We start from the raw sequence: 14701 nt of genomic DNA, 5'->3' as shown, positions 1-14701 counted from the left end.
CGAATTATAATATAGAACATAATGAATGATAGTTAACATTGATAGACAAAAAAAAAAAAACATTTTGTTTAATATTTCACTAAGTGTGATAACATTTCTTGAATTGCTTTTTTGCCTACATTACAGATCTGTAAATACAATTTTTCTATCACCCTTAGTTTTAATTAAATTACGTTTCAAAAAAAATTAAGGGAAAGTATAGATAATGTAAAATTTTTAATTTTGCATGGCCATACCAGTGTTAGAATGATTTCGCTGATGCTTTTCTTTTATAAATAGCCTCAGGCACATCCCGAATTAATATCCAACAGTAATCGGCTAGCATGTTAGTATTTCATTTCCCTTTATAGCGGCTTTCCAACACCGAAACTACTTGGTGGAAACGTTCAATATATTCGTCACTTACGTCTCCGAGGTTGTCCGGGAAAAACTTCAGACGTGTGTGAAGTAAGAAGTTGATTAACAAGTAAATTCTAGCTCGGCACTCTTTATCCTAACAGTTCAGCTTGATTGTTTGATCAATTTGAATTCCTAACCAAGTCATTTAATTCACCTTGTGGTATAAGATGTGGCTTATTGGAAGATAATTCAAAATCAAAATCATTGTTACTTCTTCAGTCCTGCCTGATTCTTCATCGCTGCTTTCGAAACATACATTCACAGGTGGGTCAGGAACTGAAATAATTTCACTGTGAGGTACAGGCCTGATTGCAGATTGCAATGAAGGATATTTTACAGTATGTTTAGATATTTTATAAATTATGGCAAAGCCATATGGTTTGGCTTTGCCATATGGCAAAGCCATCCGTGTACCTTTCAGCTATTCACTTAAATATACAGAACAATTAGTGCATACTATATAATGGAATGGAATGGAATGCAAAGTTGGCAGGAGTCTATTACTCCCTACTTTATCGCAGAACCTGGACAGAGTCCCTTGCTGCTGGATCATTCTAATCGGGCTTGTTTTTAAAAGGGTTATTTTTTTAATCTCGGATCTAATTTTTCAAGTTTTGTCTATTATTATTTTAGTGAATTTAAGACGGATTTAATTGCATTCCAATCCGTTGTTAAACCAGCGTTATCGAACCCATTTCATGGGCCGACCGCGGAAGGCTAGGCTTATAAAGCCTGTCCTCCCGACGTAATTTCCCTTCAGACCGTCCACTGAAGTCCTTTCGGTGCTAACTCTTTAATAGGCTAGCAGGAATACGCCACAACGGGGCACTAGCTATAAGGAGGGAGCAATGCGTCCCCTTTTCCGGAGGAGTCGCAATTGCTGGGATAATTTGTCTTACTGTAAGTTTTTTTTTAAATTTAGACCGCGTTTTTGTTTTATGCGCGACTTACCGTGTTTGACGTCTTCAAACTATATAACTCGCGAAAACTTTTCACTCGCGACCCCGGAAACGCGTCTGACGCACTATTCCGTTTATGGCTCATGCGATATGGAGGCCCCTAAGCCTGGTTTGTCGATTTTCGGCTACCGCACCGCACCATCACGGTGGTTCGTCCAGTACGGCGTGAGGCCGCTTCCTTACAACTGTCGGAGTTGGGTCCTCTCGGCAGATGTCCCGAAGATGACTGTGTTCGGACACAGCCGCTCTCCCGAACAGTCTGCGCGCCTGCGCCACCCCCACCTCGGACACGGATTGAAATCTCGCATCAGATCGGAGAGTGGCGTTCCTGACGAACCACGGAGCTCCAAAGATCGTCCGCAACGCGATGTTTTGGACGGCCTCGATCTTCTTTTGAAGCGAGGAGCTCAACACTGCCCCCCATGCCGGGTAAGCATATGTTAGAATCGGCAGTACGTATAGCCGAAAAATGAGGAGCTTAGTTGCCAGTGGGTACGGGCTGGCACTGTTCAGCACTGGGTATAGCGAGGCTCTGGCGGCCTTAGCCCTCCGGGTCGCATAATTTACATGTTCGCCGAAGGTAAGCCGCCTGTCCAACACCACCCCCAGGTACTTAACTGTTTTCTCAAAAGGGATTTTCTCCCCTGAGATTTCCAGCTCTCTGGTCGGTTTTCGTGTCTTGCATGTGAACATCACGGCCACCGATTTTTCACCGTTGACCCTGATTCTCCACATGTCGAGCCACGGTTCCACTAAGTCCAGCTGCCTTTGGAGCCTCCGGACCGCGTAATCCACATTTGCGGATTCGTAGAAATATGCCGTGTCGTCTGCGTAAAGGGCCGTTTTGACCCCTTCCGACAGCGGCATATCGTTCACGTACAAGGTGTACAAGAACGGGGAAAGTACTGCTCCTTGGGGAACCCCAGCGGCTATTTCTCTGGTAGAGGAAATCGTTTCCCCTACGCGCACGACAAAATGTCGGTCTAGCAGATATGACCGCATCAGTCTGACATAGCGGTACGGGATCGCCGATCGCGCTAGCTTATAAAGCAGCCCGCTATGCCAAACTTTGTCAAAGGCCTTGGCCACATCCAGAAAAACGGCTGCAGTCACCCGTTTCCTGTTCAGGCCTCCGACAAGGTCGTCTATTATTTTTACCAGTTGGAGGGTGGTTGAGTGACCCTCCCTGAACCCAAATTGCTCGGGCCGCACTTCTCCCTCCATGTATCGCCTCAGTTTTTCGAGAAAAATCCTCTCGAACAACTTAGACAATACCGGTAACAGGGAGATTGGCCTATAATTCCGTGGGAAAAGTAAACTTTTCCCCGGTTTGGGTAAACATACGACTTTGGCCGTTTTCCAACAATTCGGGAAATATCCAACGTACAAAATGGACGTGAATATCACCGAAATTGCTGTAATCACGGAGGCCGGTATGTTCCGGAATGCACGGGCGCTGATCCCGTCGACACCCGGGGCCTTGTCGGGGCTTGTGGCCTTAATGGCTGCGGAAACTTCCGCTTCAGTGACTTGGTCAATCTCTAGAGGGGCGTCCTCCACCTGTGAGAAATAATCTACAAGAAAGGATTCCACCTCGGTTGTGTGCTCGTCGTTCGGGGAGGGAGGGGGGTTTGGAGTGAACTGCTCCTCCAAGGTATCGGCGAATACCTCGGCCCTCTCCGCCTCCGAGTATGCAAGAAAACCTCGCTGCCCCACAACCGGATGGCGAGCCTTCTCGCAGTCTCCTGTTCAACCTGAACACCGAGGAGATGTCGTCAGAGACCGAGGCGAGGTATTCGTTCCACGAATCCTCTCGATGGCTTGTCAGCAGTTGTTTTACCCTGTCCGTTTGATTATAAAAGGCCCGCTTATCAGCGGGGGACAGGGTGATTCGATATCTCCTCCTCAGTCGTCGTTTCTCCGTTATGGCTTCGGAGATATGAGGAGGGAGGTCGTTTCGAACAACTGCTCGAGTTTTGGCCGATGAGCTGCCTGCCAGGGCCTCGGTCATTGACGACGTGACGCGCCCGACAGTGTCGTCGATTTCCTCCGGGGTGTTCAGGAGCTCAGGATTTACCGGCCTGTACTCCCGCTGGAGGGTCTCGTAGAACCTTTTCCAGTTGACTGACCTTCGGGGCATAGGCGGGGGATCTCGGCCACCCCCTGCCTGACCTAGTTCCAACAGGGCAGGGGAATGGTCCGAGCTGAGGTCTTCTATCGTTTCAATCATGAATGGGAGGGTACCCCCCTTCATGACTGCGATATCCAGCACGTCAGGCCTAGATCTGCCTGAGCGATGCACGAACGTGGGCACCTCAGGGCCTACGACGACCAAGCGGCGGGCTCTCGCCCTTTCGTACAGCAATCTGCCATTCGGATTTGTCAGAATGCTGTTCCATGACACGTGTTTGGCATTGAGGTCGCCCATGAGTATCACGGGCCCATCCCAATTTTCCAGCACGGCATCCAGATCTGCGCCGGTTACCGCGTCGTTCGGCTTGCTATAAGCCGAAACCAGCCGATACACCGTGCCCAGATGCTCCACATGCACACACGTTTGCTCCATCACGTTTGTATGAAGAACAACGCGCGTATGCATGTGGCGTCTGTGGACTAAAACCGCAGTTCCACCAGAGGTGCGAGATCCGGGTCGAACTGGCCTATCCGTCCTATATGTAAAATAGTTCCGAAGGGTCAGTTGCTTGTTTGGGTTCAAGCACGTCTCAGACAACAGTATCACGTCTATCAGTAGATCCTCGGCCAGACGGCATAGTTCCTCCGTCCGGCCTACTACTGAGTTGGCGTTCCACTGCAAGAGTCTGAGGGTGGGCCTAACCATACCTGGACAGTACAGCCATGAGGCACTCTATTAAGGACTGAATACAGTCCTTGAGAGATTTTGCCTGGAGCAGGCGTGGCAAAACCATCATGATATCTGGCAGGATATCCTTCACTGTCATCTGCGACAGGAAGTCCATGCCAGTGGTCTCCAACGGGGTAGCCGGTTTCGGATTGCCGCTGGGGGTGCCTTTTGGCGCGGCCGCCCTTTTGGTGGGGCGCGGGGCCACAGTGTTTTTAACAGCCTGCTTGGCCTTCCCAGCCGGAGCAGGCTTTGCCTTTCCCGTCGAGGAAGGCTTGGCCTTCTTCGCCGGGGCCGGCTTTGCCTTTCCCGTCGAGGAAGGCTTGGCCTTCTTCGCCGGGGCCGGCTTTGTCGCCGCCTTTTGTTTCACCACCTTCTTGGTGGTTGCCGCCGGTTTTGGCTTGGCGGGTGTTGGGGAGGGTACCTCCCCTTTTTTCACGACCACTTTGGCCACAGGTGCCGGCACCTCCGGTTTGGGGACTGATTTTCCCCCACCGGCAACACGGGCCCAGCTGCGGCCGTCCAAAGTCGCGGGCTTTTTAAGTCCCTTGACTTTGTTTGTCTGCTCCTTATAATAGGGGCAGCCCCTGTAATTGGCCGGATGTGGCCCCTTACAGTTGACGCATGAGGCTGGTTCCTCACGCGGCTTGACGCAGGCAGAAGTGTCGTGGTTTCCACCACACTTTACGCATTGCTGGGCCCTCTGGCAGTAATTGGACGAGTGTCCAAATTTCTGGCATCTGTGGCACTGGGGTGGCCCCCCTCGTGACACAAATGCAGTCACTGCGACCTTGCAGTAAAAAATACTGCCAAGGTCATAAATGGCCCGGGCCAAAGGGGTCCTCTTAAGGGCCACTAGGCAGGTGGGGGTTTCCCGACCGTCCCTTGTGAGGAGCTTCTTAACCGAAACCACCTCATAGCCAAGGGAGGTCAGTTCCTCCCTTACTTCCTCCGGGGCAGCCCCATAGGGGATCCCCCGTATAACCACCTTCAGCTCCCTGTCCTTCGGGAGCTGAAAGGAGTGAAAGGCGATTCCCTTCGAGTGCAGAAAACTCTGCACCGCCCGGTAATCCGCCTCGCTGCCCAGCTGCAGCCTTATCGAGAGCCCGGTGCTTTTAGCCACCAGGCGCCCCCCAATCCTCGACTTTATGTCCCTCGCCAATGCTGGCCACTCTTTCGGGCAGTCCAGCATTATCGGCGGGATTTTCTCCCGCCTGACGGTAGCAGGCTGTGATGGGGCCCCATCATCAGCCTGCGAGTTGGCAGCTGCTGCAGCTTTGCTGCAGCCCACTACGGGCTCCGCCTCCATAGGAGGCGCGGAGTCCCGGCGTTTCTGGCGCTTCCTAGCGCCAGACCCGCTTTCCTCTCCACCGTCGGACAGTTCCGTGGTGGGAGAACGGGGTGGAGGAGGCCTTATTTTTCCTTCCATTGAGGAAAATAAGGAAGAAAAATTTAAAAATTAAAATTAAAATTAAACTTAATTTACACTTCTTAATCTACACTTGCTGTAAAATAAAATCACTGACAAGAAAATCAATTAAAAAATAAAATTATTTTAAAAGTAGCACAATAGTCCTATAATAATAGGCTATTTACTTAATGTATTCACAATGACTACCATACTATATAAGAAGCCCAATTTTACACTGAAAGTATGAATGATATGGTTGTTTAAAGGTGTAATGTTTTTCTATTTGATTTTACGGTAAACTCACCACATTCATAACAAAAGGCATCCACATCATTTACACAATTTCGAGCCATTATGACACTGCACTGTTAACAAACTTAAGACAGCAATAAGACTGAACAAAATTAATTCATTCCTAAATCCAGTGCTCAATACAAACAGTACAGCTGTGTTTTCAGCTACATGTTTTGACTTACACAGATATGATTAATCATGTCCATGTTGGCTCATTCTTCAGTATTTTATATGATGTCATAATATATGACTATGATATGATATGATTCTTTGTCTACTATTGTTTATTTATAGCTTACAGATTATGTTAACAAAATTAAACATTAAAAAATGAGCTAACAAAATACAACATAGAAGCTTAAATTGTTAACTATACGTTGAAAAATGAATAGAAATCCTTTAATTGAAATTTAAAACTTTTTCAAAAGTGGTGGGTGATAGTAAGATTCTGAGTTCATATTCATTTTTAGCAACAAACACCAGATTAAAGTCATGTATCGCATGTTAGGAAACAAAAATTTTGTTTATCAGTGCAATTAATGGGAAAAAAGTGAATCATTTAACAAAAAAATTACAATACGAAAAGTAACTCTGCCAATAAACTAGTAATGTAATGATATTTAAAAATTTATAAATTTTAAAGCTAAAAAAATTTGTTTACCAAGAATAAACTTTCAAAAATAGAAAAATATTTTAACCGCAGGGAGATTGAGCAAAAGAAAAAAAATATTTCAACTTTAAGTGGTGGGGTTGATTTTTTGAAGAAAAGTTTTTGGTTTCTTTGTTTATACATTCTAGGTAACAAATTTTCTTTAAGAGTTTTCTATAAAACACCTCTAAGGAAAATTTAACATGGTTTTTCAGTTTATTAAAACCTGTCAATCAAGCCTAAAAAACTTTTATCTTTTTAGTCTTCTAAATACGTTGTCACTATTGTCCAAAAATGTTAGCCAAATGGTTCGAATCATTTGTAGAAAAATTTTTATTCAGGTCGTTTAATTGTTGTCCTTATCGTTATTACTTTTTTTTTTATTCTTTAGAGTTTATTTCACTAATAGATTTTATCATAGAACATTTTTATATATGCAAACTGTATGCTTATACTGTGTATGTTTTTCATATAGCAACAACAAATTAAAGTACATATAAGTGTAGGTAAGCCACTTCTAAAAATTTGTACAAATCTGAGATGGGATAATTTTTTCTTAGCCTCAGAATTACTATATTTTTATAATAAATGGATCCTTCGGAAGAAAAATTGATAAAAATCTGTTGTTTACTATGAAGGAGCGGCGTACTGGTAATTACTATGAAGAAATATCAAGTTTCAATAGCTACATTTCTATTGTATAAGTTTATTAATAGAAGTGAGTTAACTAAAAGAGTGTATAGATATGGAACGCTATTAAACTACTGTCACTTTTTACCTATAAAAAAAAAAAAAGTGAAATGTTCAATTTACAGGAGGTATGAGTACATTGAGTGAACCAGATTTAAATAAAGTAGAATCAGTTTTTTCTATAAATGCATTCATGCAAACTGCATGGTTATCTCTGATTGAACTTAATTTATTCAATGACTTAAAATATTACTATACATGAAATAACGGTGTAAAACAAGACTCGCACTTAGATTAAGCTGCCTTCGAAATAACGTAGTAATTTGGAAAGTTTACAATTACAACCAATTACCAAATTTCAATAAAAATGTTGCTTAAAGAATCATCCAGTCGGAATATCGTTTTTTTTGCCTTAAGAAAATATCATTCTATACACTTAACAACATAATTATAAAAAAATTTAGATTTTTATACTGTGATTGGAAAGGTTAAGACAGGTTCCGCCACTGCTCGGATGGGAGTAGGTTTGTTCACAAGTGTGGAAGAAGATTTTTATGTCCTTGAAACGTCCTGAAAAGCTCACTACTATATGTTTCTTCAGTAAAGAGGTGTGTTATCGTGGTGGGTGTAGACGTGTTTTTGATTTTCGGCAAATTATTGATTTCGCAAAATGGATGAAGAAACGGAACGAGTTTGTGTCAAATTCAGCTTGAAAACCGGGAAATCAGCTTCGGAGACTTATGAACTCTTAATACTACCCGGAATAGATTTTTGAGCAGGTAAAATATTTTTACCTGTTTTTACAAGATTCAAAGATGTCCGCGCATCAGTGGAAGATGAACCCCCCCTGTTCGGATGGTTTTTCAGTTCAATAATCAACGAAACATTGCGGAAGTTTGTGATTTAGTGCATACACTAACACAAGTTTGTGATTTAGTGATCATAGACTAACAATTATGGAGATGGCTGATGAATTGGATTTAACTTTCTTTGCAGTTTCGTCAATTTAACTAAAAATTTGAACACGTGTTGAGTGTCCGCGAAATTAATTCCGAAATTGTTATTAGACCAGAAGAAACATCACCGACTTGAAGTGTCCCAAGAACTGATTAATTAGGCCGAAACTGTCAGATCTATTAAATAAGGAAATATAGGCAACGACTCGTGGGTTTATGATTATGACTCGGAAACAAAGACTCAATCATTGTAGTAGGAGGTTCCAAGTCGACACAAACGAAAAAAGCGCGACTAAGTCGTTCGTATATGAAAATAGGTTGGTGATAGTTTTCTTCGATTCTTCGGGTACCGTGCATCATGTATTTGCGCCTAGCGACAAAAAGTAAACCAGGAGTAGTATAAAAGTGTACTTCAGCGTTTGCACGAAAATTGCTGAAAAACAGGGTTGCACTTTAGCGGTACAAGAACTGGATCCTCCACCACAACAACGCAATGGCGTATCGTTTTCGTTCACAAATATTTGCCCAATTTCCAAATTCCTGTGTTTGCGTCCTCCTATTCTCCTGATTTAACCTATGCTAACTACTACCTTTGTCTTAAATTGAAATTTTCGCTGAAAAGAAATCGATTTAATTTAATTGAAGACATCCAGGCAAATACGAAGAGGTTTCTTAACACCCTTAGAAAGAAAATTTCCAGGTATTCTTCCAAAAGTGGAAACACCGTTGGGGTCGGTGTGCTCAATCAGAAGGAGACTATTTTGAAGGTGGTCAGTCATAATAGCCTGTAAGTACTCCCATTTTAAAATTATAAGCCCAGTCTTAAAACCTTCAATTACACAAATGATAGTCACTGACGACTATTATTTTTAAGTTTCTAACATACATTTTAAGCAGTTTTGTGATCATAGACTATTTATTACCTAGAGTTTCTAATAAAAAAACAATAGATCATTTTAGCATTATTCTGTTTTTTATATTAACAATATAAAAATCACCAAATTGTTTCACATATCCTGAAAACATTAATACCTATTAATGTTTTCAGGATATAACAAAATAATTATTAATGATGACACTTTTGTATATTGTTAACTGATAACCATTATCTAATAATTGATTTGGAAATCTAGGTTTAGATTTTACGTAAAATTTTTATAAACAGTTTTGGTGCATAATTTTGTTTTGCAGTTTAGTTACAGAAAAGAATAGAGGGTTTTCAATTTAACCAGAAAAATTGTACCAGTTTTTATTTGATATACCTGCGTCCTGGTTCGTTCTATTTTTTGATTTTGTGACAATTTTTTTTATACAGCTACAAATTTCCATTTATTTATAATTGCAGGTTATGTTAAACGTGTACTATAATTATAGTAATTATAGCGTAACCATAGAGACGATGCTCCATTGTTTGAAAATTATCATGTACTAATCCTATCTCATTTAATTCGTCCTATCTCTCTATAAATTCAATGAATACTGGCTTATATAGCAGAACCATCAAACGGTATTGTTTCTCTTAATTCAATTATACAGTAGGCCTCTTTTTTATTAAAAAAAAAAAATTATATTAATACACAGCCTACACATATTCACTAATTTTGTAGGCGATTTCTCTGCTGAACTTTGCTTTCATACTTCATAGAATCCGTAAAAGTTAATCCTAACGCTGAACATTTAATTCTGTTCTCTCCTCTTGCTGGTCTCCTTTTAGCTGAGAATTAGAATGCTCCTATAGGTTTCTGAAACCCTTTTGAACAAAGGCTGGAGCTTCAGGGCAATAATACGAATATTATTCTATGGTTCAAATTCAACTGCTCCTTCTGTGTACGCACAGTCTATCTGTCTCTCTCACTCTATTAAACAGACTTACTCTCATCTTTTAAACAGACTGACTCTCGTCTTTCAAAATGATGTGAAATACACACACACACACACACACACACACACATATATATATATATATATATATATATATACACGTAATTCAGATATGATTTAATTTAATAATGTAATTAAACTATAATTATCAAACTTTTAAATCCGTTTAAAAGATATTTTTTTATTAAACGAATTCATATCCCATTTACCTTTTTATAATGAATTTTTATATATTAAATTTGTATAGTATGTTAGATATGTTTGTTGAATTACTAAATTAAGTTCATTGTAATTTATTGAATTGTTTACATAAACATTTTTATAATTAAAACAATATTAATAAAAGTATATAATCTTATGAAAAATGAAAAAAACCTTTTTTTTTTAAAAAAAGTACGTTTTTTTTACATTTTGCATTGGTCTTTTAGTTGCACTAAATTAGATTTCTTAACAATAATTTTTTTATTTGTTATATATATGTACCAATGAAAAACCTATATCTGGCAAATATCGATATTCCCCAGTGATTGTCGACACACAACAAATACGTCGGTGAAAGACCAAAATATTTGCTTATTCGGACCTTAGCCGGTATATGTCGACAAATACAGAACAGATAAACTCTAGTGGGAGTCAAAATGATAACTAGAAATTAAAAAAAAAAAAATTTACCCAATACCATTCTTTAAGGTAAATAGATTACAAGAAACCCTCGTTAAAAAATTTGATCTGTTTGAAGTCACCCCATAACTTTTTTGTACGCCTATTAAATTACATATACACATTTCAAAAAAATGTAAAGTACATAAAATTTTATTTCATTAATAACTTCTGAAATTTTTTCATATTTTTTTTACGAATTTTTTTAGAAAATTATAAGCCAACTTGTTATTGAAAATCTTCAAATTTTTTAATACTTAAAAACCTTATTTTCGGGCCAACGGTGTCCTGAAATGTTAAAATATAGTGATAAGATCTAGAAGATATTATCAAGCTCGAATATTTTCTCTTTTTTTATAATTCGTGGATATTAAGAAAAAGTTATTGTTTTATTCAACCTACTACTGTATAAACTATTTGATTAGTACCTCCTCAATCATTATTCCTTTCTATGTTTCTTACGTAATTGAAGATTTATATTGAATATCAATACAGCTTTTAATTATCCAATTTAGCATTCGACCTGTGTCTTCTAAACGCCCTTCATCTCCGGTATCCCTGTCCCTGTTACCCTTGCCATTACCACTCGAAGCTTCATTTACATTTTCATCCTAGTAAAAAGGGTGTAATTTGAACACAGGGTATGTTGAAACCAGTGTAATTACAAAGGGAACACCTAACATTAGTTTAACCAGTATTTATCGCATTGAAGGTTCCTAGCTCTTATTAGGCTTTAGCCATATTCCTAATCCCCCTTAACCCTCCCTATCTTTCCACATCCCTTCTTCATAGGATACGTACTTTAAATCCTTTTCCGCCACTATACCTTCTACTCACAAACATCCGCCGTTCTCTATCTGTATTTCTTCCCGCTTTATCTTCAGTATTCTGAAGCAAAGTACAATGTTTCAGTAGTAATGGAGTTAAGTAAAAATGCCAGGTAATATTAAGCAGTATTATTAGATCATTTATCATTTTTTACTTATTTTTTAATTTTGGTGAATTTTTTTAAGTATTGTTCATTGTTTACTTCATATAAAATTACGTGTCTCTGTTCGATAGCATTACAAAATTATTCTAAATGAACAGACATGAAATCTAAATTATTCTCGAAAATGGTATAGTAATTCTCAAGTATGAAACTTATTTGTTCCAGATTTATTCAGGAAGATAATGATTTAAATGGTTGCTAGATCTATATTCTATATATATATATATATATATATATATATATATATATATTATAATAATATACATAATAACATATATAATATATAATAATATACGAATATTCTATATTCTATGTATGCTAGGTCTATATCTCTATCAGTGAAAAAGGTAATGGGCCTTTACCACTGATAGAGATATAATGTTGATATTCAGCCTTAAAATTGAAAGTATAACCTTCAAATTATAAATAAACACCATTACTTTGAGAAAAAACAACTACAACTTGTAGCTTTTTGTAGGTCAAGAACATATCTTTGTTTACTTTATTTATCTTATACCAATTTTTGAAATCTGAGGTAAGTAATATCTAGTGTAAGATCACCCCTCTTTCTTAAGAAATATTATAATACACATACAAGGAATTCAAACATGTACCTATTCGTTATCTGGTTCTGTATACGACTAATCTAAGTTCACTGCTTAATAAACCTCAAACTAATCTGACTGTACTAGTCGTCTCCTCGGTAATTTCACCGTATATCCCGCGAAAACGTGCTTAGTCTCTGAATTTGTATAAAATCAGTCCTTTTTATTTGGATAGATTTATATTGCTTGATTTTATGTTTAGATTCTTATTTTGATGATTTTGTTAATATGATTTAATGTTTTTTTTTTTCTTTAGTTACTTTAATGCTTAAGTTGCTGTTAATAACTTATTGGCTGTTATTGATTAATTTAACCATGAAAGATTGATTCTTATAATTAGACTTTATATAACTGACATATATAAAATAAAACTTTTTTTAATAAAATCCCAAAACTTGTAGAAAATCTGGATGTTTGTTTTAAAACCTAAACCATGCAAAATATTTTTAGAAAAGTTAATACTAAAATTTCGGATGAAGAGTTTGGCAGCACTCCCTGTTGTTGTTTTATAATTAGCTGATATAACTTTCTATTTATTGTTTTTGTAAACAGTTTGTTATTTTTGGTTATCTGTGTTTTTCATTAAGAAGAAATGATTTTGAAAACGGAAGAAAAACTTTTCTGAAAAATTATTTAAGAACTAAATCTTTTGTGTCAAAAGGTTTTTCAATTGCAGTTCCTGGGTAATAATGTACCAAACATATCTTCAATTCATCGTTTGATAAATAAAATAGTGGGATTGGTTCTGGATGCAATCAGAGACATATCCGAAAACGTTCATTACTTAATGATGAAACATTGGAGGATATTAGGGTAAGCTTTTTAAACTCACCTAACAAATAATTACGAACATTTTCACAACAAAAAGAAATACCCGCCTACTTAACTTAAATTCATACTGAATTCATGTATCACATGAATTATACCCAGTTTATTATAATACCAGGCTCCACTACTGTCAGTGTTTTAATCAGTTTGTTCAGGAGACCATTAAAGTGTTGGATAATGTATTTTTTTACAGATAAGGTTTGGTTTCGTTTGAGTAGTTACGTTAATAGTCGGAATATTCGCTACTGAAGCTCCAACAATCCTCGTATCATCCATTCAGGACATCTACACCCAAAGAAAATTAGTGTGTGGTGTGCAATTTCTAGGCGAAAAATAATTGGCCCCATATTCTTTGAAAATGCAGACCTCTTAATGCTATACTCTTAATGCAGACCTCTACCAAAATATTGTAAAACAGTTTATTGCAAATTTAGAATCAAATAAGATTCGTGTTTTCAGCAGCATGTTAAACGGTAAGTGCAACAATAGACCTTTTGAAATATTTATTTTGTGAAAGAAATCAATAAGTAATATTGATTGGCTTATGGCTTGCTAGGTCACCTGATCTTTCTCCCGCAGATCTTTTTCCCTGGGGATATCAAAAAAGTTGTGAACCATTAATGAACTGAAATCCCACTTAACTCAAGAATTACGAGAAACTGGAAGAGGTACACATCGAAAGGATGCACGGAATATGAAAAAAAGGTTAAAAGAGATTAAAGGCTTACACTGCTGAAAATGGTAGACACCCTCAATATTTGTAACAAAAAAAATGTTATATCAATATTGTTCTGTACAAAGTAATTGTAATATTTATAACTAATCGCGTTATAAATAGAGCACAATATTTTACGTTAAATTGGGTTGCTGTTTGGTTGCATTTTAAAACAAACATACTCTGTATAAAACCGCATTCATATTTTACAAAAATTTCATTTAAAATGTCCAATTAATCTGAATCGTTCAATTAAACTAATCTTAATTAATGGTTAACTTGTTTTAAACTTAATTTCTGAAACGTGTAGTTTTAAAAAAAAAATTGATATTTAGTGAAGCGGTTATAGTAATGAACAAATTCATTAACTACAATTTAATGTAGATGTATAAAAAGTACATTGTTCATAATTATTATTATATAAATATAAATAATAATATGTTATGTATAAATTAATTCCTTAATCTCAAATTATAATTTTAAAAGTTAGGTTATACCTTATAGCTTTATATATAAGAATAAAACATAAAGTAGTTTAAGTATATTGATTTATTTATTTATTTGAAATACAATTAAATCAGTACATACGAGTAAATTCAGTTACACAAAATTATGTATCCTTTTAATTAAAGAAGTACGTAAACATAAATATGATAGAAAACACTAAGTTGATGCAGTATCACCTCAAATCAACCCAATGGGTTGGTCTAGTAGTTAAACTCGTCATCGCAATCAGCTGATTTCGAAGTCAAGAGTTTTAAGGTTCAAATCCTAGTAAAGGCAGTTACTTTTATACGGATTTA

This window comes from Lycorma delicatula, chromosome 4 (assembly GCF_047948215.1).
Source record: "Lycorma delicatula isolate Av1 chromosome 4, ASM4794821v1, whole genome shotgun sequence".
NCBI classification, from domain to species: Eukaryota; Metazoa; Arthropoda; class Insecta; order Hemiptera; family Fulgoridae; genus Lycorma; species Lycorma delicatula.
The sequence above is the reverse complement of the archived record's forward strand: the minus strand, read 5'-3'. Positions refer to the sequence as shown.